Source organism: Rhipicephalus microplus, unplaced genomic scaffold, assembly GCF_043290135.1.
Source record: "Rhipicephalus microplus isolate Deutch F79 unplaced genomic scaffold, USDA_Rmic scaffold_38, whole genome shotgun sequence".
NCBI classification, from domain to species: domain Eukaryota; kingdom Metazoa; phylum Arthropoda; class Arachnida; order Ixodida; family Ixodidae; genus Rhipicephalus; species Rhipicephalus microplus.
In genome coordinates, this window is record NW_027464611.1 from 2820117 (window position 1) to 2847024 (window position 26908).

Consider the following 26908-nt stretch of genomic DNA (forward strand, 5'->3'; position numbering starts at 1 on the left):
CCCAATTGGCTAGCGCGATCGGCTGTTAACCGAAAGGTTGGAGGTTCAAGCCCACTCGGTGGTGGTGCGGCGCTTTTTTTCCTTTGGGCGGATAGCTCTGAAGAAATGTTCTGATGGTGGTGACAGTGGAGCAGGACTGTCTCCGTGGCGCGATTGGCTAGCGCGATCGTCTGTTAACCGAAAGGTTGGAGGTTCGAACCCTCCCGGTTGTGGTGCGGCGCTTTTTTTCTTTAAGCTGATAGCTTTGAAGATATGTTCTGATGGTGGTGAAAGTGGAGCACGACTGTCTCCATGGCGCAATCGGCTAGCGCGATCGGCTGTTAACCGAAAGGTTGGAGTTTCGAGCCCTCTCGTGAGTGGTGTGTTGCTTTTTTCTTTACGCTGATAGCTTTTAAGATATGTTCTGATGGTGGTAAGAGTGGAGCACGACTGTCTCCGTGGCGCGATTGGCTAGCGCGATCGTCTGGTAACCGAAAGGTTGGAGGTTCGAGCCCACCCGGTGGTGGTGCGGCGCTTTTTTTCTATGGCCTGATAGCTTTGAAGATATGTTCTAATGGTGGTGAGAGTGGAACAGGACTGTCTCCGTGGCGCAATTGGCTGGCGCGATCGGCTGTTTATCGAAAGGTTGGAGTTTCGAGCCCACCCGGTGGTGGTGCGGCGCTTTTGTTTTAGGGGGGTTGATAGCTTTGAAGATATGTTCTGATGGTGGTGAGAGTGGAGCAGGACTGTCTCCGTTGCGCAATTGGCTAGCGCGATCGGCTGTTAACCGAAAGGTTGGAGGTTCGAGCCCTCCCGGGAGTGATGTGTTGCTTTTTTTTTCTTTCGGCTGATAGCTTTGAAGATACGTTCTGATGGTGGTTAGAGTGGAAAGGACTGTCTGCGTGGCGCAATTGGCTAGCGCGATCGGCTGTTAACCGAAAGGTTGGAGTTTCGAGCCCTCCCGGAAGTTGTGCGTTGCTTTTTCTTTGCGCTGATAGCGTTGAAGATATGTTCTGGTGGTGGTGAGAGTGGAGCACGACTGTCTCCGTGGCGCGTTGGTTAGCGCGATCGTCTGTTAACCGAAAGTTTGGAGGTTCGAGCCCACCCGGTGGTGGTGCGGCGCTTTTTTTCTATGGCCTGATAGCTTTGAAGATATGTTCTAATGGTGGTGAGAGTGGAACAGGACTGTCTCCGTGGCGCAATTGGCTAGCGCGATCGGCTGTTAATCGAAAGGTTGGAGTTTCAAGGCCACTCGGTGGTGGTGCGGCGCTTTTTTGGGGCTGATAGCTTTGAAGATATGTTCTGATGGTGCTGAGAGTGGAGCAGGACTGTCTCCGTGGTGCGATCGGCTAGCGCGATCGTCTGTTAACCGAAAAGTTGGAGGTTCGAGCCCACCCGGTGGTGGTGCGGCGCTTTTTTTTGGCTGATAGCTTTGAAGATATGCTCTGATGGTGGTGAGAGTGGAGCACGACTGTCTCCGTGGCGCAATTGACTAGTGCGATCGGCTGTTAACTGAAAGGTTGGAGGTTCGAGCCCTCCCGGGAGTGGTGTGTTGCTTTTTTTTCTTTGGGCTGATAGCTTTGAAGATACGTTCTGATGGTGGTGAGAGTGGAGCAGGACTGTCTCCGGGGCGCAATTGGCTAGCGCGATCGGCTGTTAACCGAAGGGTTGGAGGTTCGAGCCCACCCGGTGGTGGTACGGCACTTTTTTTTCTTTGGGCTGATAGCTTTGAAGATATGTTCTGATGGTGGTGAGAGTGAAGCACGACTGTCACCGTGGCCCAATTGGCTAGCGCGATCGGCTGTTAACCGAAAGGTTGGAGGTTCAAGCCCACTCGGTGGTGGTGCGGTGCTTTTTTTCCTTTGGGCGGATAGCGCTGAAGAAATGTTCTGACCGTGTGAGAGTAGAACATGACTGTCTCCGTGGCGCAATTGACTAGCGCCATCGGCTGTTAACCGAAAGGTTGGAGGTTCGAGCCCTGCCGGGAGTGGTGTGTTGCTTTTTTTTCTTTGGGCTGATAGCTTCGAAGATATGTTCTGATCGTGGTGAGAGTGAAGCAAGACTGTCTACGTGGCGCAATTGGCAAGCGCGTTCGGCCGTTAACCGAAAGGTTGGAGGTTCGAGCCCACCCGGTGGTGATGCGGCGCTTTTTTTTCTATGGGATGATAGCTTTGAAGATATGTTCTGATGGTGGTGACAGTGGAGCAGGACTGTCTCCGTGGCGCGATTGGCTAGCGCGATCGTCTGTTAACCGAAAGGTTGGAGGTTCGAACCCTCCCGGTTGTGGTGCGGCGCTTTTTTTCTTTAAGCTGATAGCTTTGAAGATATGTTCTGATGGTGGTGAAAGTGGAGCACGACTGTCTCCATGGCGCAATCGGCTAGCGCGATCGGCTGTTAACCGAAAGGTTGGAGTTTCGAGCCCTCTCGTGAGTGGTGTGTTGCTTTTTTCTTTGCGCTGATAGCTTTTAAGATATGTTCTGATGGTGGTAAGAGTGGAGCACGACTGTCTCCGTGGTGCGATTGGCTAGCGCGATCGTCTGGTAACCGAAAGGTTGGAGGTTCGAGCCCACCCGGTGGTGGTGCGGCGCTTTTTTTCTATGGCCTGATAGCTTTGAAGATATGTTCTAATGGTGGTGAGAGTGGAACAGGACTGTCTCCATGGCGCATTTGGCTGGCGCGATCGGCTGTTTATCGAAAGGTTGGAGTTTCGAGCCCACCCGGTGGTGGTGCGCCGCTTTTTTTGGGGGGGTTTATAGCTTGAAGATATGTTCTGATGGGGGTGAGAGTGGAGCAGGACTGTCTCCGTTGCGCAATTGGCAAGCGCGATCGGCTGTTAACCGAAAGGTTGGAGGTTCGAGCCCTCCCGGGAGTGATGTGTTGCTTTTTTTTCTTTCGGCTGATAGCTTTGAAGATACGTTCTGATGGTGGTGAGAGTGGAACAGGACTGTCTGCGTGGCGCAATTGGCTAGCGCGATCGGCTGTTAACCGAAAGGTTGGAGTTTCGAGCCCTCCCGGAAGTTGTGCGTTGCTTTTTCTTTGCGCTGATAGCTTTGAAGATATATTCTGATGGTGGTGAGAGTGGAGCACGACTGTCTCCGTGGCGCGTTGGTTAGCGCGATCGTCTGTTAACCGAAAGTTTGGAGGTTCGAGCCCACCCGGTGGTGGTGCGGCGCTTTCTTTTTATGGCCTGATAGCTTTGAAGATATGTTCTAATGGTGGTGAGAGTGGAACAGGACTGTCTCCGTGGCGCAATTGGCTAGCGTGATCGGCTGTTAATCGAAAGGTTGGAGTTTCGAGCCCACCCGGTGGTGGTGCGGCACTTTTTTGGGGCTGATAGCTTTGAAGATATGTTCTGATGGTGTTGAGAGTGGAGCACCACTGTCTCCGTGGCGCGATCGGCTAGCGCGATCATCTGTTAACCGAAAGGTTGGAGGTTCGAGCCCACCCGGTGGTGGTGCGGCGCTTTTTTTTGGCTGATAGCTTTGAAGATATGCTCTGATGGTGGTGAGAGTGGAGCACGACTGTCTCCGTGGCGCAATTGACTAGCGCGATCGGCTGTTAACTGAAAGGTTGGAGGTTCGAGCCCTCCCGGGAGTGGTGTGTTGCTTTTTTTTCTTTGGGCTGATAGCTTTGAAGATACGTTCTGATGGTGGTGATAGTGGAGCAGGACTGTCTCCTGGGCGCAATTGGCTAGCGCGATCGGCTGTTAACCGAAAGGTAGAAGGTTCGAGCCCACCCGGTGGTGGTGCGGCACTTTTTTTCTTTGGGCTGATAGCTTTGAAGATATGTTCTGATGGTGGTGAGAGTGAAGCACGACTGTCACCGTGGCCCAAATGGCTAGCGCGATCGGCTGTTAACCGAAAGGTTGGAGGTTCAAGCCCACTCGGTGGTGGTGCGGCGCTTGTTTTCCTTTGGGCGGATAGCTCTGAAGAAATGTTCTGATGGTGTGAGAGTGGAGCACGGCTGTCTCCGTGGCGCAATTGGCTAGCGCGATCGGCTGTTAACCGAAAGTTTGGAGGTTCAAGCCCACTCGGTGGTGGTGCGGCGCTTTTTTTTCCTTTGGGCGGATAGCTCTGAAAAAATGTTCTGACGGTGTGAGAGTGAAGCCCGACTGTCTCCGTGGCGCGATTGGCTAGCGCGATCGGCTGTTAACCGAAAGGTTGGAGGTTCGAGCCAGCCCGGGAGTGGTGTGTTGCTTTTTTTTCTTTGGGCTGATAGCTTTGAAGATATGTTCTGATTGTGGTGAAAGTGAAGCACGACTGTCTCCGTGGCGCGATCGGCTAGCGCGATCGTCTGTTAACCGAAAGGTTGGAGGTTCGAGCCCACCCGGTGGTGGTGCAGCGCTTTTTTTTGGCTGATAGCTTTGAAGATATGCTATGATGGTGGTGAGAGTAGAGCACGACTGTGTCCGTGGCGCAATTGACTAGCGCGATCGGCTGTTAACTGAAAGGTTGGAGGTTCGAACCCTCCCGGGAGTGATGTGTTGCATTTTTATCTTTGGGCTGATAGCTTTGAAGATACGTTCTGATGGTAGTGAGAGTGGAGCAGGACTGTCTCCGGGGCGCAATTGGCTAGAGCGATCGGCTGTTAACCGAAAGGTTGGAGGTTCGATCCCACCCGGTGGTGGTGCGGCAGTTTTTTTTCTTTAGGCTGATAGCTTTGAAGATATGTTCTGATGGTGGTGAGCATGAAGCACGACTGTCTCCGTGGCCCGATTGGCTAGCGCGTTCAGCCGTTAACCGAAAGGTTGGAGGTTCGAGCCCTCCCGGTGGTGATGCGGCGCTTTTTTTTCTATGCGATGATAGCTTTGGAGATATGTTCTGGTGGTGGTGAGAGTGGAGGAGGACTGTTTCCGTGGCGCAATTGGCTAGCGCGATCGACTGTTAACCGAAAGGTTGGAGTTTCGAGCCCACCCCGTGGTGGGTCGGCGCTTTTTTTTCTTTGGGCTGATAGCTTTGAAGATATGTTCTGATGGTGGTGAGAGTGGAGCAGGACGGTCTCCGTGGCGCAATCGGCTAGCGCGATCGGCTGTTAATCGAAAGTTTGGAGTTTCAAGCCCTCCCTGGAGTGGTGTGTTGCTTTTTTCTTTGCGCTCATAGCTTTGAAGATATGTTCTGATGGTGATGAGAGTGGAGCAGGAGTGTCTCCATGGCGCTATTGGCTAGCGCGATGGGCTAATAACCAAAAGGTTGGAGTTTCGAGCCCACCCGGTGGTGGTGCGGCGCTTTTTTTTCTTTGGGCTGATAGCTTTGAAGATATGTTCTGGTGATGGTGAGAGTGGAGCAGGACTGTTTCCGTGGCGCAATCGGCTAGCGCGATCGGCTGTTAACCGAAAGGTTGGAGGTCCGAGCCCTCCCGCGAGTGGTGTGTTGCTTTTTTTTCTTTGGGCTGATAGCTTTGAAGATAAGTTCTGATGGTGGTGAGAGTGGAACAGGACTGTCTCCGTGGCGCAATTGGCTAGCGCGTTCGGCCGTTAACCGAAAGGTTGGAGGTTCGAGCCCACACGGGAGTGGTGTGTTGCTTTTTTCTTTGCGCTGATAGCTTTGAAGATATGTTCTGATGGTGGTGAAAGTGGAGCAGGACTGTCTCCGTGGTGCGATCGGCTTGCGCGATCGTCTGTTAACCGAAAGGTTGGAGGTTCGAGCCCACCCGGTGGTGGTGCGGCGCTTTTTTTTTGGCTGATAGCTTTGAAGATATGCACTGATGGTGGTGAGAGTGGAGCAGAACTGTCTCCGTAGCGCAATTGACTAGCGCGATCGGCTGTTAACTGAAAGGTTGGAGGTTCGAGCCCTCCCTGGAGTGGTGTGTTGCTTTTTTTCTTTGGGCTGATAGCTTTGAAGATACGCTCTGATGGTGGTGAGAGTGGAGCACGACTGTCACCGTGGCCCAATTGGCTAGCGCGATCGGCTGTTAACCGAAAGGTTGGAGGTTCAAGCCCACACGGTTGTGGTGCGGTGCTTTTTTTCCTTTGGGCGGATAGCTCTGAAGAAATGTTCTGACCGTGTGAGAGTAGAGCATGACTGTCTCCGTGGCGCAATTGTCTAGCGCCATCGGCTGTTAACCGAAAGGTTGGAGGTTCGAACCCTGCCGGGAGTGGTGTGTTGCTTTTTTTTCTTTGAGCTGATAGCTTCGAAGATATGTTCTGATGGTGGTGAGAGTGAAGCAAGACTGTCTCCGTGGCGCAATTGGCAAGCGCGTTCGGCCGTTAACCGAAAGGTTGGAGGTTCGAGCCCACCCGGTGGTTATGCGGCGCTTTTTTTTCTATGGGATGATAGCTTTGAAGATATGTTCTGATGGTGGTGACAGTGGAGCAGGACTGTCTCCGTGGCGCGATTGGCTAGCGCGATCGTCTGTTAACCGAAAGGTTGGAGGTTCGAACCCTCCCGGTTGTGGTGCGGCGCTTTTTTTCTTTAAGCTGATAGCTTTGAAGATATGTTCTGATGGTGGTGAGAGTGGAGCACGACTGTCTCCGTGGCGCAATCGTCTAGCGCGATCGGCTGTTAACTGAAAGGTTGGAGTTTCGAGCCTTCCCGGGAGTGGTGTGTTGCTTTTTTCTTTGCTGCTCATAGCTTTTGAGAAATGTTCTAACGGTAGTGTGATTGGAGCACGACTGTCTTCGTGGTGCAATTGGCTAGCACGTTCGGCTGTTAACCAAAAAATTGGAGGTTTGAGCCCTCCCGGGAGTGGTGTGTTGCTTTTTTCTTTGCGCTGATAGCTTTGAAGATATGTTCTGATGGTGGTGAAAGTGGAGCACGACTGTCTCCATGGCGCAATCGGCTAGCGCGATCGGCTGTTAACCGAAAGGTTGGAGGTTTGAGCCCTCCCGGGAGTGATGTGTTGCTTTTTTTTCTTTCGGCTGATAGCTTTGAAGATACGTTCTGATGGTGGTGAGAGTGGAACAGGACTGTCTGCGTGGCGCAATTGGCTAGCGCGATCGGCTGTTAACCGAAAGGTTGGAGTTTCGAGCCCTCCCGGAAGTTGTGCGTTGCTTTTTCTTTGCGCTGATAGCTTTGAAGATATGTTCTGATGGTGGTGAGAGTGGAGCACGACTGTCTCCGTGGCGCGTTTGTTAGCGCAATCGTCTGTTAACCGAAAGTTTGGAGGTTCGAGCCCACCCGGTGGTGGTGCAGCGCTTTCTTTCTATGGCCTGATAGCTTTGAAGATATGTTCTAATGGTGGTGAGAATGGAACAGGACTGTCTCCGTGGCGCAATTGGCTAGCGCGATCGGCTGTTAATCGAAAGGTTGGAGTTTCGAGCCCACCCGGTGGTGGTGCGGTGCTTTTTTGAGGCTGATAGCTTTGAAGATATGTTCTGATGGTGGTGAGAGTGGAGCACGACTGTCTCCGTGGCGCGATCGGCTAGCGCGATCGTCTGTTAACCGAAAGGTTGGAGGTGCGAGCCCACCCGGTGGTGGTGCGGCGCTTTTTTTTTTGGCTGATAGCTTTGAAGATATGCTCTGATGGTGGTGAGAGTGGAGCACGACTGTCTCCGTGGCGCAATTGACTAGCGCGATCGGCTGTTAACTGAAAGGTTGGAGGTTCGAGCCCTCCCGGGAGTGGTGTGTTGCTTTTTTTTTCTTTCGGCTGATAGCTTTGAAGATACGTTCTGATGGTGGTGAGAGTGAAACAGGACTGTCTGCGTGGCGCAATTGGCTAGCGCGATCGGCTGTTAACCGAAAGGTTGGAGTTTCGAGCCCTCCCGGAAGTTGTGGGTTGCTTTTTCTTTGCGCTGATAGCTTTGAAGATATGTTCTGATGGTGGTGAGAGTGAAGCACGACTGTCTCCGTGGCGCGTTGGTTAGCGCGATCGTCTGTTAACCGAAAGTTTGGAGGTTCGAGCCCACTCAGTGGTGGTGCGGCGCTTTCTTTCTATGGCCTGATAGCTTTGAAGATATGTTCTAATGGTGGTGAGAGTGGAACAGGACTGTCTCCGTGGCGCAATTGGCTAGCGCGATCGGCGGTTAATCGAAAGGTTGGAGTTTCGAGCCCACCCGGTGGTGGTGCGGCGCTTTTTTGGGGCTGATAGCTTTGAAGATATGTTCTGATGGTGCTGAGAGTGGAGCACGACTGTCTCCGTGGCGCAATTGACTAGCGCGATCGGCTGTTAACTGAAAGGTTGGAGGTTCGAGCCCTCCCGGGAGTGGTGTGTTGCTTTTTTTTCTTTGGTATGATAGCTTTGAAGATACGTTCTGATGGTGGTGAGAGTAGAGCATGACTGTCTCCGTGGCGCAATTGACTAGCGCCATCGGCTGTTAACCGAAAGGTTGGAGGTTCGAGCCCTGCCGGGAGTGGTGTGTTGCTTTTTTTTCTTTGGGCTGATAGCTTCGAAGATATGTTCTGATGGTGGTGAGAGTGAAGCAAGACTGTCTCCGTGGCGCAATTGGCAAGCGCGTTCGGCCGTTAACCGAAAGGTTGGAGGTTCGAGCCCACCCGGTGGTGATGCGGCGCTTTTTTTTCTATGGGATGATAGCTTTGAAGACATGTTCTGATGGTGGTGACAGTGGAGCAGGACTGTCTCCGTGGCGCGATTGGCTAGTGCGATCGTCTGTTAACCGAAAGGTTGGAGGTTCGAACCCTCCCGGTTATGGTGCGGCGCTTTTTTTCTTTAAGCTGATAGCTTTGAAGATATGTTCTGATGGTGGTGAGAGTGGAGCACGACTGTCTCCGTGGCGCAATCGTCTAGCGCGATCGGCTGTTAACTGAAAGGTTGGAGTTTCGAGCCCTCCCGGGAGTGGTGTGTTGCTTTTTTCTTTGCTGCTGATAGCTTTTGAGAAATGTTCTAACGGTAGTGAGATTGGAGCACGACTGTCTTCGTGGTGCAATTGGCTAGCACGTTCGGCTGTTAACCAAAAAATTGGAGGTTTGAGCCCTCCCGGGAGTGGTGTGTTGCTTTTTTCTTTGCGCTGATAGCTTTGAAGATATGTTCTGATGGTGGTGAAAGTGGAGCACGACTGTCTCCATGGCGCAATCGGCTAGCGCGATCGGCTGTTAACCGAAAGGTTGGAGTTTCGAGCCCTCTCGTGAGTGGTGTGTTGCTTTTTTCTTTGCGCTGATAGCTTTTAAGATATGTTCTGATGGTGGTAAGAGTGGAGCACGACTTTCTTCGTGGCGCGATTGGCTAGCGCGATCGTCTGGTAACCGAAAGGTTGGAGGTTCGAGCCCACCCGGTGGTGGTGCGGCGCTTTTTTTCTATGGCCTGATAGCTTTGAAGATATGTTCTAATGGTGGTGAGAGTGGGACAGGACTGTCTCCATGGCGCATTTGGCTGGCGCGATCGGCTGTTTATCGAAAGGTTGGAGTTTCGAGCCCACCCGCTGGTGGTGCGGCGCTTTTGTTTTGGGGGGTTGATAGCTTGAAGATATGTTCTGATGGTGGTGAGAGTGGAGCAGGACTGTCTCCGTTGCGCAATTGGCTAGCGCGATCGGCTGTTAACCGAAAGGTTGGAGGTTCGAGCCCTCCCGGGAGTGATGTGTTGCTTTTTTTTCTTTCGGCTGATAGCTTTGAAGATACGTTCTGATGGTGGTGAGAGTGGAACAGGACTGTCTGCGTGGCGCAATTGGCTAGCACGATCGGCTGTTAACCGAAAGGTTGGAGTTTCGAGCCCTCCCGGAAGTTGTGCGTTGCTTTTTCTTTGCGCTGATAGCTTTGAAGATATGTTCTGATGGTGGTGAGAGTGGAGCACGACTGTCTCCGTGGCGCGTTGGTTAGCGCGATCGTCTGTTAACCGAAAGTTTGGAGGTTCGAGCCCACCCGGTGGTGGTGCGGCGCTTTCTTTTTATGGCCTGATAGCTTTGAAGACATGTTCTAATGGTGGTGAGAGTCGAACAGGACTGTCTCCGTGGCGCAATTGGCTAGCGTGATCGGCTGTTAATCGAAAGGTTGGAGTTTCGAGCCCACCCGGTTGTGGTGCGGCACTTTTTTGGGGCTGATAGCTTTGAAGATATGTTCTGATGGTGTTGAGAGTGGAGCACGACTGTCTCCGTGGCGCGATCGGCTAGCGCGATCGTCTGTTAACCGAAAGGTTGGAGGTTCGAGCCCACCCGGTGGTGGTGCGGCGCTTTTTTTTGGCTGATAGCTTTGAAGATATGCTCTGATGGTGGTGAGAGTGGAGCACGACTGTCTCCGTAGCGCAATTGACTAGCGCGATCGGCTGTTAACTGAAAGGTTGGAGGTTCGAGCCCTCCCGGGAGTGGTGTGTTGCTTTTTTTTCTTTGGGCTGATAGCTTTGAAGATATGTTCTGATGGTGGTGAGAGTGAAGCACGACTGTCACCGTGGCCCAATTGGCTAGCGCGATCGGCTGTTAACCGAAAGGTTGGAGGTTCAAGCCCACTCGGTGGTGGTGCGGCGCTTTTTTTCCTTTGGGCGGATAGCTCTGAAGAAATGTTCTGATGGTGTGAGAGTGGAGCACGGCTGTCTCCGTGGCGCAATTGGCTAGCGCGATCGGCTGTTAACCGAAAGTATGGAGGTTCAAGCCCACTCGGTGGTGGTGCGGCGCTTTTTTTTCCTTTGGGCGTATAGCTCTGAAAAAATGTTCTGACGGTGTGAGAGTGAAGCCCGACTGTCTCCGTGGCGCGATTGGCTAGCGCGATCGGCTGTTAACCGAAAGGTTGGAGGTTCAAGCCAGCCCGGGAGTGGTGTGTTGCTTTTGTTTCTTTGGGCTGATAGCTTTGAAGATATGTTCTGATGGTGGTGAAAGTGAAGCACGACTGTCTCCGTGGCGCGATCGGCTAGCGCGATCGTCTGTTAACCGAAAGTTTGGAGGTTCGAGCCCACCCGGTGGTGGTGCCGCGCTTTTTTTTTGGCTGATAGCTTTGAAGATATGCTATGATGGTGGTGAGAGTGGAGCACGACTGTCTCCGTGGCGCAATTGGCTAGCGCGTTCGGCCGCTAACCGAAAGGTTGGAGGTTCGAGCCCACCCGGTGGTGGTGCGGTGCCTTTTTTTTCTATGGGCTGATAGCTTTGAAGATATGTTCTGATGGTGGTGAGAGTGGAACAGGACTGTCTCCGTGGCGCACTTAGCTAGCGCCATCGGCTGTTAATCGAAAGGTTGGAGGTTCAAGCCCACTCGGTGGTGGTGCGGCGCTTTTTTTCCTTTGGGCGGATAGCTCTGAAGAAATGTTCTGATGGTGGTGAGAGTGAAGCACGACTGTCTCCGTGGCCCGATTGGCTAGCGCGATCGGCTGTTAACCGAAAGGTTGGAGGTTCAAGCCCACTCGGTGGTGGTGCGGCGCTTTTTTTCCTTTGGGCGGATAGCTCTGAAAAAATGTTCTGACGGTGTGAGAGTGGAGCCCGACTGTCTCCGTGGCGCGATTGGCTAGCGCGATCGGCTGTTAACCGAAAGGTTGGAGGTTCGAGCCAGCCCGGGAGTGGTGTGTTGCTTTTTTTTCTTTGGGCTGATAGCTTTGAAGATATGTTCTGATGGTGGTGAAAGTGAAGCACGACTGTCTCCGTGGCGCGATCGGCTAGCGCGATCGTCTGTTAACCGAAAGGTTGGAGGTTCGAGCCCACCCGGTGGTGGTGCGGCGCTTTTTTTCCTTTGGGCGGATAACTCTGAAAAAATGTTCTGACGGTGTGAGAGTGGAGCCCGACTGTCTCCGTGGCGCAATTGGCTAGCGCGATCGGCTGTTAACCGAAAGCTTGGAGGTTCGAGCCCTCCCGGGAGTGGGGTGTTGCTTTTTTTCTTTGGGCTGATAGCTTTGAAGATATGTTCTGATGGTGGTGAAAGTGAAGCAGGATTGTCTCCGAGGCGCAATTGGCAAGCGCGTTCAGCCGTTAACCGAAAGGTTGGAGGTTCGAGCCCTCCCGTTGGTGATGCGGCGCTTTTTTTTCTATGGGATGATAGCTTTGAAGATATGTTCTGGTGGTGGTGAGAGTGGAGGAGGACTGTTTCCGTGGTGCAATTGGCTAGCGCGATCGACTGTTAACCGAAAGGTTGGAGTTTCGAGCCCGCCCCGTGGTGGTGCGGCGCTTTTTTTTCTTTGGGCTGATAGCTTTGAAGATATGTTCTGATGGTGGTGAGAGTGGAGCAGGACGGTCTCCGTGGCGCAATCGGCTAGCGCGATTGGCTGTTAATCGAAAGTTTGGAGTTTCAAGCCCTCCCTGGAGTGGTGTGTTGCTTTTTTCTTTGCGCTCATAGCTTTGAAGATATGTTCTGATGGTGATGAGAGTGGAGCAGGAGTGTCTCCATGGCGCTATTGGCTAGCGCGATGGGCTAATAACCAAAAGGTTGGAGTTTCGAGCCCACCCGGTGGTGGTGCGGCGCTTTTTTTTTCTTTGGGCTGATAGCTTTGAAGATATGTTCTGGTGATGGTGAGAGTGGAGCAGGACTGTTTCCGTGGCGCAATCGGCTAGCGCGATCGGCTGTTAACCGAAAGGTTGGAGTTTCGAGCCCACCCGGTGGTGGTGCGGCGCTTTTTTTTCTTTGGGCTGATAGCTTTGAAGATATGTTCTGATGGTGGTGAGAGTATAGCAGGACTGTCTCCGTGGCGCAATTGGCTAGCGCGTTCGGCCGTTAACCGAAAGGTTGGAGGTTCGAGCCCACCCGGGAGTGGTGTGTTGCTTTTTTCTTTGCGCTGATAGCTTTGAAGATATGTTCTGATGGTGGTGAAAGTGGTGCACGACTGTCTCCGTGGCGCGATTGGCTAGCGCGATCGTCTGTTAACCGAAAGGTTGGAGGTTCGAGCCCACCCGGTGGTGGTGCGGCGCTTTTTTTCTATGGCCTGATAGCTTTGAAGATATGTTCTAATGGTGGTGAGAGTGGAACAGGACGGTCTCCGTGGCGCTATTGGCTAGCGCGATCGGCTGTTTATCGAAAGGTTGGAAATTCGAGCCCACCCGGTAGTGGTGCGGCGCTTTTGTTTTGGGGGGGCTGATAGCTTTGAAGATATGTTCTGATGGTGGTGAGAGTGGAGCAGGACTGTCTCCGTTGCGCAATTGGCTAGCGCGATCGGCTGTTAACCGAAAGGTTGGTGTTTCGAGCCCTCCCGGGAGTGGTGTGTTGCTTTTTTCTTTGCGCTGATAGCTTTGAAGATGTGTTCTGATGGTGGTGAGAGTGGAGCACGACTGTCTTCGTGGCGCGATCGGCTCGCGCGATCGTCTGTTAACCGAAAAGTTGGAGGTTCGAGCCCACCTGGTGGTGGTGCGGCGCTTTTTTTTCTTTAGGCTGATAGCTTTGAAGATATGTTCTGATGGTGGTGAGAGCAGAGCAGGACTGTCTCCGTGGCGCAATTGGCTAGCGCGATCGGCTGTTAACCGAAAGGTTGGAGGTTCGAGCCCATCCGGTGGTGATGCGGCGCTTTTTTTTCTATGGGATGTTAGCTTTGAAGATATGTTCTGGTGGTGGTGAGAGTGGAGCACGACTGTCTCCGTGGCGCAATAGGCTAGCGCGATCAGCTGTTAACTGAAAGGTTGGAGTTTCGAGCCCACTCCGTGGTGGTGCGGCGCTTTTTTTTCTTTGGGCTGATAGCTTCGAAGATATGTTTTGATGGTGGTGACAGTGGAGCAAGACTGTCTCCGTGGCGCGATTGGCTAGCGCGATCGTCTGTTAACAGATAGGTTGGAGGTTCGAACCCACCCGTTGGTGGTGCGGCGCTTTTTTTTTCTTTAAGCTGATAGCTTTGAAGATATGTTCCGATGGTGGTGAGAGTGGAGCACGACTGTCTCCGTGGCGCAATAGGCTAGCGCGATCAGCTGTTAACTGAAAGGTTGGAGTTTCGAGCCCTCCCGGGAGTGGTGTGTTGCTTTTTTCTTTGCGCTGATAGCTTTGAAGAAATCTTCTAACGGTGGTGAGATTGGAGCAGGACTGTCTGCGTGGTGCAATTGGCTAGCACGTTCGGCTGTTAACCGAAAGGTTGGAGGTTCAAGCCCACTCGTTGGTGGTGCGGCGCTTTTTTTCCTTTGGGCGGATAGCTCTGAAGAAATGTTCTGACGGTTTGAGAGTAAAGCATGACTGTCTCCGTGGCGCAATTTGCTAGCGCCATCGGCTTTTAACCGAAAGGTTGGAGGTTCGAACCCTCCCGGGAGTGGTGTGTTGCTTTTGTTTTGGCTGATAGCTTCGAAGATATGTTCTAATGGTGGTGAGAGTGAAGCAAGGCTGTCTCCGTGGCGCAATTGGCAAGCGCGTTCGGCCGTTAACCGAAAGGTTGGAGGTTCGAGCCCACCCGGTGGTGATGCGGCGCTTTTTTTTCTATGGGATGATAGCTTTGAAGATATGTTCTGGTGGTGGTGAGAGTGGAGGACGACTGTCTCCGTGGCGCAATTGGCTAGCGCGATTGGCTGTTAACCAAAAGGTTGGAGGTTCGAGCCCTTCCGGGAGTGTTGTGTTGCTTTTTTTCTTTGGGCTGATAGCTTCGAAGATATGTTCTGATGGTGGTGAGAGTGGAGCAGGACTGTCTCCGTTGCGCAATCGGCTAGCGCGATCGGCTGTTAACCGAAAAGTTGGAGTTTCGAGCCCACCCGGTGGTGGTGCGGCGCTTTTTTTCCTTTGGGCTGATAGCTTTGAAGATCAGTTCTGATGGTGGTGAGAGTATAGCAGTACTGTCTCCGTGGCACAATTGGCTAGCGGGGTCGGCTGTTAACCGAAAGGTTGGAGGTTCGAGCCCTCCCGGGAGTGGTGTGTTGCTTTTTTTCTTTGGGCAGATAGCTTTGAAGATACGTTCTGATGGTGGTGAGAGTGGAACGGGACTGCCTCCGTGGCACAAATGGCTAGCGCGTTCGGCCGTTAACCGAAAGGTTGGAGGTTCGAGCCCACCCGGTGGTGGTGCGTCGCCTTTTTTTCTATGGGCTGATAGCTTTGAAGATATGTTCTGATGGTGGTGAGAGTGGAGCACGACTGTCTCCTTGGCGCGATCGGCTAGCGCGAGCGCCTGTTAACCGAAAGGTTGGGGGTTCGAGCCCACCCGGTGGTGGTGCGGCGCTTTTTTTTAGGCTGATAGCTTTGAAGATATGTTCTGATGGTGGTGAGAGTGGAGCACGACTGTCTCCGTGGCGCGATTGGCTAGCGCGGTCGGCTGCTAACTGAAAGGTTGGAGGTTCGAGCACTCCCGGGAGTGGTGTGTTGCTTCTTTTTCTTTGGGCTGATGGTTTTGAAGATATGTTCTGATGGTGGTGAGAGTGGAGCAGGACTGTCTCCGGGGCGCAATTGGCTAGCGCGATCGGCTGTTAACCGAAAGGTTGGAGGTTCAACCCCACTCGGTGGTGGTGCGGCGATTTTTTTCCTTTGGGCGGATAGCTCTGAAGAAATCTTCTGACGGTGTGAGAGTGGAGCATGACTGTCTCTGTGGCGCAATTGGTTAGCGCCATCGGCTGTTAACCGAAAGGTTGGCGGTTCGAGCCCTCCCGGGAGTGGTGGGTTGCTTTTTTTTCTTTGGGCTGATAGCTTCGAAGATATGTTGTGATGGTGGTAAGAGTTGAACAGGACTGTCTCTGTGGCGCAATTGGCTAGCGCGTTCGGCCGCTAACCGAAAGGTTGGAGGTTCGAGCCCACCCGGTGGTGGTGCGGTGCCTTTTTTTTCTATGGGCTGATAGCTTTGAAGATATGTTCTGATGGTGGTGAGAGTGGAACAGGACTGTCTCCGTGGCGCACTTAGCTAGCGCCATCGGCTGTTAATCGAAAGGTTGGAGGTTCAAGCCCACTCGGTGGTGGTGCGGCGCTTTTTTTCCTTTGGGCGGATAGCTCTGAAGAAATGTTCTGATGGTGTGAGAGTGGAGCACGGCTGTCTCCGTGGCGCAATTGGCTAGCGCGATCGGCTGTTAACCGAAAGTTTGGAGGTTCAAGCCCACTCGGTGGTGGTGCGGCACTTTTTTTTCCTTTGGGCGGATAGCTCTGAAAAAAATGTTCTGACGGTGTGAGAGTGGAGCCCGACTGTCTCCGTGGCGCAATTGGCTAGCGCGATCGGCTGTTAACCGAAAGGTTGGAGGTTCAAGCCAGCTCGGGAGTGGTGTGTTGCTTTTTTTCTTTGGGCTCATAGCTTTGAAGATGTTCTGATGGTGGTGAAAGTGAAGCACGACTGTCTCCGTGGCGCGATCGGCTAGCGCGATTGTCTGTTAACCGAAAGGTTGGAGGTTCGAGCCCACCCGGTGGTGGTGCGGCGCTTTTTTTTTGGCTGATAGCTTTGAAGATATGCTATGATGGTGGTGAAAGTGGAGCACGACTGTCTCTGTGGCGCAATTGACTAGCGCTATCGGCTGTTAACTAAAAGTTTGGAGGTTCGAGCCCTCCCGGTAGTGGTGTGTTGCTTTTTTTTCTTTGGGCTTATAGCTTTGAAGATACGTTCTGATGGTGGTGAGAGTGGAGCAGGACGGTCTCCGTGGCACAATTGGCTAGCGCGGTCGGCTATTAACCGAAAGGTGGGTGATTCGAGCCCTCCCGCGAGTGGTGTGTTGCTTTTTTTTCTTTGGGCTGATAGCTTTGAAGATAAGTTCTGATGGTGATGAGAGTGGAGCAGGAGTGTCTCCATGGCGCTATTGGCTAGCGCGATGGGCTAATAACCAAAAGGTTGGAGTTTCGAGCCCACCCGGTGGTGGTGCGTCGCCTTTTTTTCTATGGGCTGATAGCTTTGAAGATATGTTCTGATGGTGGTGAGAGTGGAGCACGACTGTCTCCGTGGCGCGATCGGCTAGCGCGAGCGCCTGTTAACCGAAAGGTTGGGGGTTCGAGCCCACCCGGTGGTGGTGCGGCGCTTTTTTTTTGGGCTGATAGCTTTGAAGATATGTTCTGATGGTGGTGAGAGTGGAGCACGACTGTCTCCGTGGCGCGATTGGCTAGCGCGATCGGCTGCTAACTGAAAGGTTGGAGGTTCGAGCACTCCCGGGAGTGGTGTGTTGCTTCTTTTTCTTTGGGCTGATGGTTTTGAAGATATGTTCTGATGGTGGTAAGAGTTGAACAGGACTGTCTCCGTTGCGCAATTGGCTAGCGCGTTCGGCCGCTAACCGAAAGGTTGGAGGTTCGAGCCCACCCGGTGGTGGTGCGGCGCCTTTTTTTCTATGGGCTGATAGCTTTGAAGATATGTTCTGTTGGTGGTGAGAGTGGAACAGGACTGTCTCCGTGGCGCACTTAGCAAGCGCCATCGGCTGTTAATCGAAAGGTTGGAGGTTCAAGCCCACTCGGTGGTGGTGCGGCGCTTTTTTTCCTTTGGGCGGATAGCTCTGAAGAAATGTTCTGATGGTGTGAGAGTGGAGCACGGCTGTCTCCGTGGCGCAATTGGCTAGCGCGATCGGCTGTTAACCGAAAGTTTGGAGGTTCAAGCCCACTCGGTGGTGGTGCGGCACTTTTTTTTCTTTGTGCGGATAGCTCTGAAAAAATGTTCTGACGGTGTGAGAGTGGAGCCCGACTGTCTCCGTGGCGCGATTGGCTAGCGCGATCGGCTGTTAACCGAAAGGTTGGAGGTCCGAGCCAGCCCGGGAGTGGTGTGTTGCTTTTTTTTTCTTTGGGCTCATAGCTTTGAAGATGTTCTGATGGTGGTGAAAGTGAAGCACGACTGTCTCCGTGGCGCGATCGGCTAGCGCGATTGTCTGTTAACCGAAAGGTTGGAGGTTCGAGCCCACCCGGTGGTGGTGCGGCGCTTTTTTTTTTTGGCTGATAGCTTTGAAGATATGCTATGATGGTGGTGAGAGTGGAGCACGACTGTCTCTGTGGCGCAATTGACTAGCGCGATCGGCTGTTAACTGAAAGGTTGGAGGTTCGAGCCCTCCCGGGAGTGGTGTGTTGCTTTTTTTTCTTTGGGCTGATAGCTTTGAAGATACGTTCTGATGTTCGTTAGAGTGGAGCAGGACTGTCTCCGGGGCGCAATTGGCTAGAGCGATCGGCTGTTAACCGAAAGGTTGGAGGTTCGAGCCCACCCGGTGGTGGTGCGGCACTTTTTTTTCTTTGGGCTGATAGCTTTGAAGATATGTTCTGATGGTGGTGAGAGTGAAGCACGACTGTCTCCGTGGCCCGATTGGCTAGCGCGATCGGCTGTTAACCGAAAGGTTGGATGTTCAAGCCCATTCAGTGGTGGTGCGGCGCTTTTTTTCCTTTGGGCGGATAGCTCTGAAGAAATGTTCTGATGGTGTGAGAGTGGAGCACGACTGTCTCCGTGGCGCAACTGGCTAGCGCGATCGGCTGTTAACCGAAAGTTTGGAGGTTCAAGCCCACTCGGTGGTGGTGCGGCGCTTTTTTTCCTTTGGGCGGATAACTCTGAAAAAATGTTCTGACGGTGTGAGAGTGGAGCCCGACTGTCTCCGTGGCGCAATTGGCTAGCGCGATCGGCTGTTAACCGAAAGCTTGGAGGTTCGAGCCCTCCCGGGAGTGGTGTGTTGCTTTTTTTCTTTGGGCTGATAGCTTTGAAGATATGTTCTGATGGTGGTGAAAGTGAAGCAGGATTGTCTCCGAGGCGCAATTGGCAAGCGCGTTCAGCCGTTAACCGAAAGGTTGGAGGTTCGAGCCCTCCCGGTGGTGATGCGGCGATTTTTTTTCTATGGGATGATAGCTTTGAAGATATGTTCTGGTGGTGGTGAGAGTGGAGGAGGACTGTTTCCGTGGCGCAATTGGCTAGCGCGATCGACTGTTAACCGAAAGGTTGGAGTTTCGAGCCCACCCCGTGGTGGTGCGGCGCTTTTTTATATTTGGGCTGATAGCTTTGAAGATATGTTCTGATGGTGGTGAGAGTGGAACAGGACGGTCTCCGTGGCGCAATGGGCTAGCGCGATCGGCTGTTGATCGAAAGTTTGGAGTTTCAAGCCCTCCCGGGAGTGGTGTGTTGCTTTTTTCTTTGCGCTCATAGCTTTGATGATATGTTCTGATGGTGATGAGAGTGGAGCAGGACTGTCTCCATGGCGCTATTGGCTAGCTCGATGGGCTAATAACCAAAAGGTTGGAGTTTCGAGCCCACCCGGTGGTGGTGCGGCGCTTTTTTTTTTGGGCTGATAGCTTCGAAGATATGTTCTGGTGATAATGAGAGTGGAGCAGGACTGTTTCCGTGGCGCAATCGGCTAGCGCGATCGACTGTTAACCAAAAGGTTGGAGTTTCGAGCCCACCCGGTGGTGGTGCGGCGCTTTTTTTTCCTTTGGGCTGATAGCTTTGAAGATATGTTTTGATGGTGGTGAGAGTATAGCAGGACTTTCTCCGTGGCACAATTGGCTAGCGCGGTCGGCTATTAACCGAAAGGTTGGAGGTTCGAACCCTCCCGCGAGTGGTGTGTTGCTTTTTTTTCTTTGGGCTGATAGCTTTGAAGATAAGTTCTGATGGTGGTGAGAGTGGAACAGGACTGTCTCCGTGGCGCAATTGGCTAGCGCGTTCGGCCGTTAACCGAATGGTTGGAGGTTCGAGCCCACCCGGGAAAGGTGTGTTGCTTTTTTCTTTGCGCTGATAGCTTTGAAGATATGTTCTGATGGTGGTGAAAGTGGAGCACGACTGTCTCCGTGGCGCGATTGGCTAGCGCGATCGTCTGTTAACCGAAAGGTTGGAGGTTCGAGCCCACCCGGTGGAGGTGCGGCGCTTTTTTTCTATGGCCTGATAGCTTTGAAGATATGTTCTAATGGTGGTGAGAGTGGAACAGGACTGTCTCCGTGGCGCAATTGGCTAGCGCGATCGGGTGTTTATCGAAAGGTTGGAGTTTCGAGCCCACCCGGTGGTGGTGCGGCGCTTTTGTTTTGGGGGGGGGGGGGCTGATAGCTTTGAAGATATGTTCTGATGGTGGTGAGAGTGGAGCAGGACTGTCTCCGTTGCGCAATTGGCTAGCGCGATCGACTGTTAACCGAAAGGTTGGTGTTTCGAGCCCTCGCGGGAGTGGTGTGTTGCTTTTTTCTTTGCGCTGATAGCTTTGAAGATATGTTCTGATGGTGGTGAGAGTGGAGCACGACTGTCTCCGTGGCGCGATCGGCTAGCGCGATCGTCTGTTAACCGAAAAGTTGGAGGTTCGAGCCCACCTGGTGGTGGTGCGGCGCTTTCTTTTCTTTAGGCTGATAGCTTTGAAGATATGTTCTGATGGTGGTGAGAACAGAGCAGGACTGTCTCCGTGGCGCAATTGGCTAGCACGATCGGCTGCTAACCGAAAGGTTGGAGGTTCGAGCCGACCCGGTGGTGATGCGGTGGTTTTTTTTCTATGGGATGTTAGCTTTGAAGATATGTTCTGGTGGTGGTGAGAGTGGAGGAGGTATGTCTCCGTGGCGCAATTGGCTAGCGCGATCGGCAGTTAACCGAAAGGTTCGAGTTTCGAGCTCACTCCGTGGTGGTGCGGCGCTTTTTTTTCTTTGGGCTGATAGCTTTGAAGATATGTTTTGATGGTAGGGAAAGATAGCAGGACTGTCTCCGTGGCACAATTGGCTAGCGCGGTCGGCTGTTAACCGAAAGGTTGGAGGTTCGAGCCCTCCCAGGAATGGTGTGTTGCTTTTTTTTCTTTGGGCTGATAGCTTTGAAGATATGTTCTGATGGTGGTAAGAGTTGAACAGGACTGTCTCCGTGGCGCAATTGGCCAGCGCGTTCGGCCGCTAACCGAAAGGTTGGAGGTTCAAGCCCACCCGGTGGTGGTGCGGCGCCTTTTTTTTCTAAGGGCTGATAGCTTTGAAGATATGTTCTGATGGTGGTGAAAGTGGAACTGGACTGTCTCCGTGGCGCACTTAGCTAGCGCCATCGGCTGTTAATCGAAAGGTTGGAGTTTCGAGCCCACCCGGTGGTGGTGCGGCGCTTTTTTTTCTGTGGCCTGATAGCTTTGAAGATATGTTCTGATGGTGGTGACAGTGGAGCAAGACTGTCTCCGTGGCGCGATAGGCTAGCGCGATCGTCTGTTAACCGAAAGGTTGGAGGTTCGAACCCACCCGTTGGTGGTGCGGCGCTTTTTTTTCTTTAAGCTGATAGCTTTGAAGATATGTTCCGATGATGGTGAGAGTGGAGCACGACTGTCTCCGTGGCGCAATTGGCTTGCTCGATCGGCTGTTAATCGAAAGGTTGGAGTTTCGAGCCCTCCCGGGAGTGGTGTGTTGCTTTTTTCTTTGCGCTGATAGCTTTGAAGATATGTTCTGATGGTGATGAGAGTGGAGCAGGACTGTCTCCATGGCGCAATTGGCTAGCGCGATCGGCTGTTAACCGAAAGGTTGGAGTTTCGAGCCCACTCGGTGGTGGTTCGGCGCTTTTTTTACTTTGGGCTGACAGCTTTGAAGATATGTTCTGATGGTGGTGAGAGTATAGCAGGACTGTCTCCGTGGCACAATTGGCTAGCGCGGTCGGCTGTTAACCGAAAGGTTGGAGGTTCGAGCCCTCCCGGGAGTGATGTGTTGCTTTTTTTCTTTGGGCTGATTAGCTTTGAAGATACGTTCTGATGGTGTTGAGAGTGGAACAGGACTGTCTGCGTGGCGCAATTGGCTAGCGCGTTCGGCCGTTAACCGAAAGGTTGGAGGTTCGAGCCCACCCGGTGGCTGTGCGGCGCTTTTTTTTTCCTTTAGGCTGATAGCTTTGAAGATATGTTCTGATGGTGGTGAGAGTGGAGCACGACTGTCTCCATGGCGCGATCGGCTGTTAACTGAAGGTTGGAGGTTCGAGCCCTCCCGGGAGTGGTGTGTTGCTTTTTTTCTTTGGGCTGATAGCTTTGAAGATATGTTCTGATGGTGGTGAGAGTGGAGCAGGACTGTCTCCGGGGCGCAATTTGCTAGCGCCATCGGCTGTTAACCGAAAGGTTGGAGGTTCGAGCCCACCCGGCGGTGGTGCGGCGCTTTCTTTCTATGGCCTGATAACTTTGAAGATATGTTCTAATGGTGGTGAGAGTGGAACAAGACTGTCTCCGTGGCGCAATTGGCTAGCGCGATCGGCTGTTAATCAAAGGTTGGAGTTTCGATCCCACCCGGTGGTGGTGCGGCGCTTTTTTTGGGGCTGATAGCTTTGAAGATACGTTCTGATGGTGGTGAGAGTGGAGCACGACTGTCTCCGTGGCGCGACCGGCTAGCGCGATCGTCTGTTAACCGAAAGGTTGGAGGTTCAAGCCCACCCGGTGGTGGTGAGGCGCTTCTTTTTTGCTGATAGCTTTGAAGATATGCTCTGTTGGTGGTGAGAGTGGAGCACGACTGTCTCCTTGGGGCAATTGACTAGTGCGATCGGCTGTTAACCGAAAGGTTGGAGGTTCGAGCCCACCCGGTGGTGGTGCGGCACTTTTTTTTCGTTGGGCTGATAGCTTTGAAGATATGTTCAGATGGTGGTGAGAGTGAAGCACGACTGCCACCGTGGCCCAATTGGCTAGCGCGATCGGCTGTTAACCGAAAGGTTGGAGGTTCAAGCCCACCCGGTGGTGGTGCGGCGCCTTTTTTTCTATGGGCTGATAGCTTTGAAGATATGTTCTGTTGGTGGTGAGAGTGGAACAGGACTGTCTCCGTGGCGCACTTAGCTAGCGCCATCGGCTGTTAATCGAAAGGTTGGAGGTTCAAGCCCACTCGGTGGTGGTGCGGCGCTTTTTTTCCTTTGGGCGGATAGCTCTGAAGAAATGTTCTGATGGTGTGAGAGTGGAGCACGGCTGTCTCCGTGGCGCAATTGGCTAGCGCGATCGGCTGTTAACCGAAAGTTTGGAGGTTCAAGCCCACCCGGTGGTGGTGCGGCGCTTTTTTTTTTGGCTGATAGCTTTGAAGATATGCTATGATGGTGGTGAGAGTGGAGCACGACTGTCTCTGTGGCGCAATTGACTAGCGCGATCGGCTGTTAACTGAAAGGTTGGAGGTTCGAGCCCTCCCGGGAGTGGTGTGTTGCTTTTTTTTCTTTGGGCTGATAGCTTTGAAGATACGTTCTGATGTTCGTTAGAGTGGAGCAGGACTGTCTCCGGGGCGCAATTGGCTAGAGCGATCGGCTGTTAACCGAAAGGTTGGAGGTTCGAGCCCACCCGGTGGTGGTGCGGCACTTTTTTTTCTTTGGGCTGATAGCTTTGAAGATATGTTCTGATGGTGGTGAGAGTGAAGCACGACTGTCTCCGTGGCCCGATTGGCTAGCGCGATCGGCTGTTAACCGAAAGGTTGGATGTTCAAGCCCATTCAGTGGTTGTGCGGCGCTTTTTTTCCTTTGGGCGGATAGCTCTGAAGAAATGTTCTGATGGTGTGAGAGTGGAGCACGACTGTCTCCGTGGCGCAACTGGCTAGCGCGATCGGCTGTTAACCGAAAGTTTGGAGGTTCAAGCCCACTCGGTGGTGGTGCGGCGCTTTTTTTCCTTTGGGCGGATAACTCTGAAAAAATGTTCTGACGGTGTGAGAGTGGAGCCCGACTGTCTCCGTGGCGCAATTGGCTAGCGCGATCGGCTGTTAACCGAAAGCTTGGAGGTTCGAGCCCTCCCGGGAGTGGTGTGTTGCTTTTTTTCTTTGGGCTGATAGCTTTGAAGATATGTTCTGATGGTGGTGAAAGTGAAGCAGGATTGTCTCCGAGGCGCAATTGGCAAGCGCGTTCAGCCGTTAACCGAAAGGTTGGAGGTTCGAGCCCTCCCGGTGGTGATGCGGCGATTTTTTTTCTATGGGATGATAGCTTTGAAGATATGTTCTGGTGGTGGTGAGAGTGGAGGAGGACTGTTTCCGTGGCGCAATTGGCTAGCGCGATCGACTGTTAACCGAAAGGTTGGAGTTTCGAGCCCACCCCGTGGTGGTGCGGCGCTTTTTTATATTTGGGCTGATAGCTTTGAAGATATGTTCTGATGGTGGTGAGAGTGGAACAGGACGGTCTCCGTGGCGCAATCGGCTAGCGCGATCGGCTGTTGATCGAAAGTTTGGAGTTTCAAGCCCTCCCGGGAGTGGTGTGTTGCTTTTTTCTTTGCGCTCATAGCTTTGATGATATGTTCTGATGGTGATGAGAGTGGAGCAGGACTGTCTCCATGGCGCTATTGGCTAGCTCGATGGGCTAATAACCAAAAGGTTGGAGTTTCGAGCCCACCCGGTGGTGGTGCGGCGCTTTTTTTTTGGGCTGATAGCTTCGAAGATATGTTCTGGTGATAATGAGAGTGGAGCAGGACTGTTTCCGTGGCGCAATCGGCTAGCGCGATCGACTGTTAACCAAAAGGTTGGAGTTTCGAGCCCACCCGGTGGTGGTGCGGCGCTTTTTTTTCCTTTGGGCTGATAGCTTTGAAGATATGTTTTGATGGTGGTGAGAGTATAGCAGGACTTTCTCCGTGGCACAATTGGCTAGCGCGGTCGGCTATTAACCGAAAGGTTGGAGGTTCGAACCCTCCCGCGAGTGGTGTGTTGCTTTTTTTTCTTTGGGCTGATAGCTTTGAAGATAAGTTCTGATGGTGGTGAGAGTGGAACAGGACTGTCTCTGTGGCGCAATTGGCTAGCGCGTTCGGCCGTTAACCGAATGGTTGGAGGTTCGAGCCCACCCGGGAAAGGTGTGTTGCTTTTTTCTTTGCGCTGATAGCTTTGAAGATATGTTCTGATGGTGGTGAAAGTGGAGCACGACTGTCTCCGTGGCGCGATTGGCTAGCGCGATCGTCTGTTAACCGAAAGGTTGGAGGTTCGAGCCCACCCGGTGGAGGTGCGGCGCTTTTTTTCTATGGCCTGATAGCTTTGAAGATATGTTCTAATGGTGGTGAGAGTGGAACAGGACTGTCTCCGTGGCGCAATTGGCTAGCGCGATCGGGTGTTTATCGAAAGGTTGGAGTTTCGAGCCCACCCGGTGGTGGTGCGGCGCTTTTGTTTTGGGGGGGGGGGGCTGATAGCTTTGAAGATATGTTCTGATGGTGGTGAGAGTGGAGCAGGACTGTCTCCGTTGCGCAATTGGCTAGCGCGATCGACTGTTAACCGAAAGGTTGGTGTTTCGAGCCCTCGCGGGAGTGGTGTGTTGCTTTTTTCTTTGCGCTGATAGCTTTGAAGATATGTTCTGATGGTGGTGAGAGTGGAGCACGACTGTCTCCGTGGCGCGATCGGCTAGCGCGATCGTCTGTTAACCGAAAAGTTGGAGGTTCGAGCCCACCTGGTGGTGGTGCGGCGCTTTCTTTTCTTTAGGCTGATAGCTTTGAAGATATGTTCTGATGGTGGTGAGAACAGAGCAGGACTGTCTCCGTGGCGCAATTGGCTAGCACGATCGGCTGCTAACCGAAAGGTTGGAGGTTCGAGCCGACCCGGTGGTGATGCGGTGGTTTTTTTTCTATGGGATGTTAGCTTTGAAGATATGTTCTGGTGGTGGTGAGAGTGGAGGAGGTATGTCTCCGTGGCGCAATTGGCTAGCGCGATCGGCAGTTAACCGAAAGGTTCGAGTTTCGAGCTCACTCCGTGGTGGTGCGGCGCTTTTTTTTCTTTGGGCTGATAGCTTTGAAGATATGTTTTGATGGTAGGGAAAGATAGCAGGACTGTCTCCGTGGCACAATTGGCTAGCGCGGTCGGCTGTTAACCGAAAGGTTGGAGGTTCGAGCCCTCCCAGGAATGGTGTGTTGCTTTTTTTTCTTTGGGCTGATAGCTTTGAAGATATGTTCTGATGGTGGTAAGAGTTGAACAGGACTGTCTCCGTGGCGCAATTGGCCAGCGCGTTCGGCCGCTAACCGAAAGGTTGGAGTTCAAGCCCACCCGGTGGTGGTGCGGCGCCTTTTTTTTCTAAGGGCTGATAGCTTTGAAGATATGTTCTGATGGTGGTGAAAGTGGAACTGGACTGTCTCCGTGGCGCACTTAGCTAGCGCCATCGGCTGTTAATCGAAAGGTTGGAGTTTCGAGCCCACCCGGTGGTGGTGCGGCGCTTTTTTTTCTGTGGCCTGATAGCTTTGAAGATATGTTCTGATGGTGGTGACAGTGGAGCAAGACTGTCTCCGTGGCGCGATAGGCTAGCGCGATCGTCTGTTAACCGAAAGGTTGGAGGTTCGAACCCACCCGTTGGTGGTGCGGCGCTTTTTTTTCTTTAAGCTGATAGCTTTGAAGATATGTTCCGATGATGGTGAGAGTGGAGCACGACTGTCTCCGTGGCGCAATTGGCTTGCTCGATCGGCTGTTAATCGAAAGGTTGGAGTTTCGAGCCCTCCCGGAGTGGTGTGTTGCTTTTTTCTTTGCGCTGATAGCTTTGAAGATATGTTCTGATGGTGATGAGAGTGGAGCAGGACTGTCTCCATGGCGCAATTGGCTAGCGCGATCGGCTGTTAACCGAAAGGTTGGAGTTTCGAGCCCACTCGGTGGTGGTTCGGCGCTTTTTTTACTTTGGGCTGACAGCTTTGAAGATATGTTCTGATGGTGGTGAGAGTATAGCAGGACTGTCTCCGTGGCACAATTGGCTAGCGCGGTCGGCTGTTAACCGAAAGGTTGGAGGTTCGAATCCTCCCGGGAGTGATGTGTTGCTTTTTTCTTTGGGCTGATTAGCTTTGAAGATACGTTCTGATGGTGTTGAGAGTGGAACAGGACTGTCTGCGTGGCGCAATTGGCTAGCGCGTTCGGCCGTTAACCGAAAGGTTGGAGGTTCGAGCCCACCCGGTGGCTGTGCGGCGCTTTTTTTTCCTTTAGGCTGATAGCTTTGAAGATATGTTCTGATGGTGGTGAGAGTGGAGCACGACTGTCTCCATGGCGCGATCGGCTGTTAACTGAAGGTTGGAGGTTCGAGCCCTCCGGGAGTGGTGTGTTGCTTTTTTTCTTTGGGCTGATAGCTTTGAAGATATGTTCTGATGGTGGTGAGAGTGGAGCAGGACTGTCTCCGGGGCGCAATTTGCTAGCGCCATCGGCTGTTAACCGAAAGGTTGGAGGTTCGAGCCCACCCGGCGGTGGTGCGGCGCTTTCTTTCTATGGCCTGATAACTTTGAAGATATGTTCTAATGGTGGTGAGAGTGGAACAAGACTGTCTCCGTGGCGCAATTGGCTAGCGCGATCGGCTGTTAATCAAAGGTTGGAGTTTCGATCCCACCCGGTGGTGGTGCGGCGCTTTTTTTGGGGCTGATAGCTTTGAAGATACGTTCTGATGGTGGTGAGAGTGGAGCACGACTGTCTCCGTGGCGCGACCGGCTAGCGCGATCGTCTGTTAACCGAAA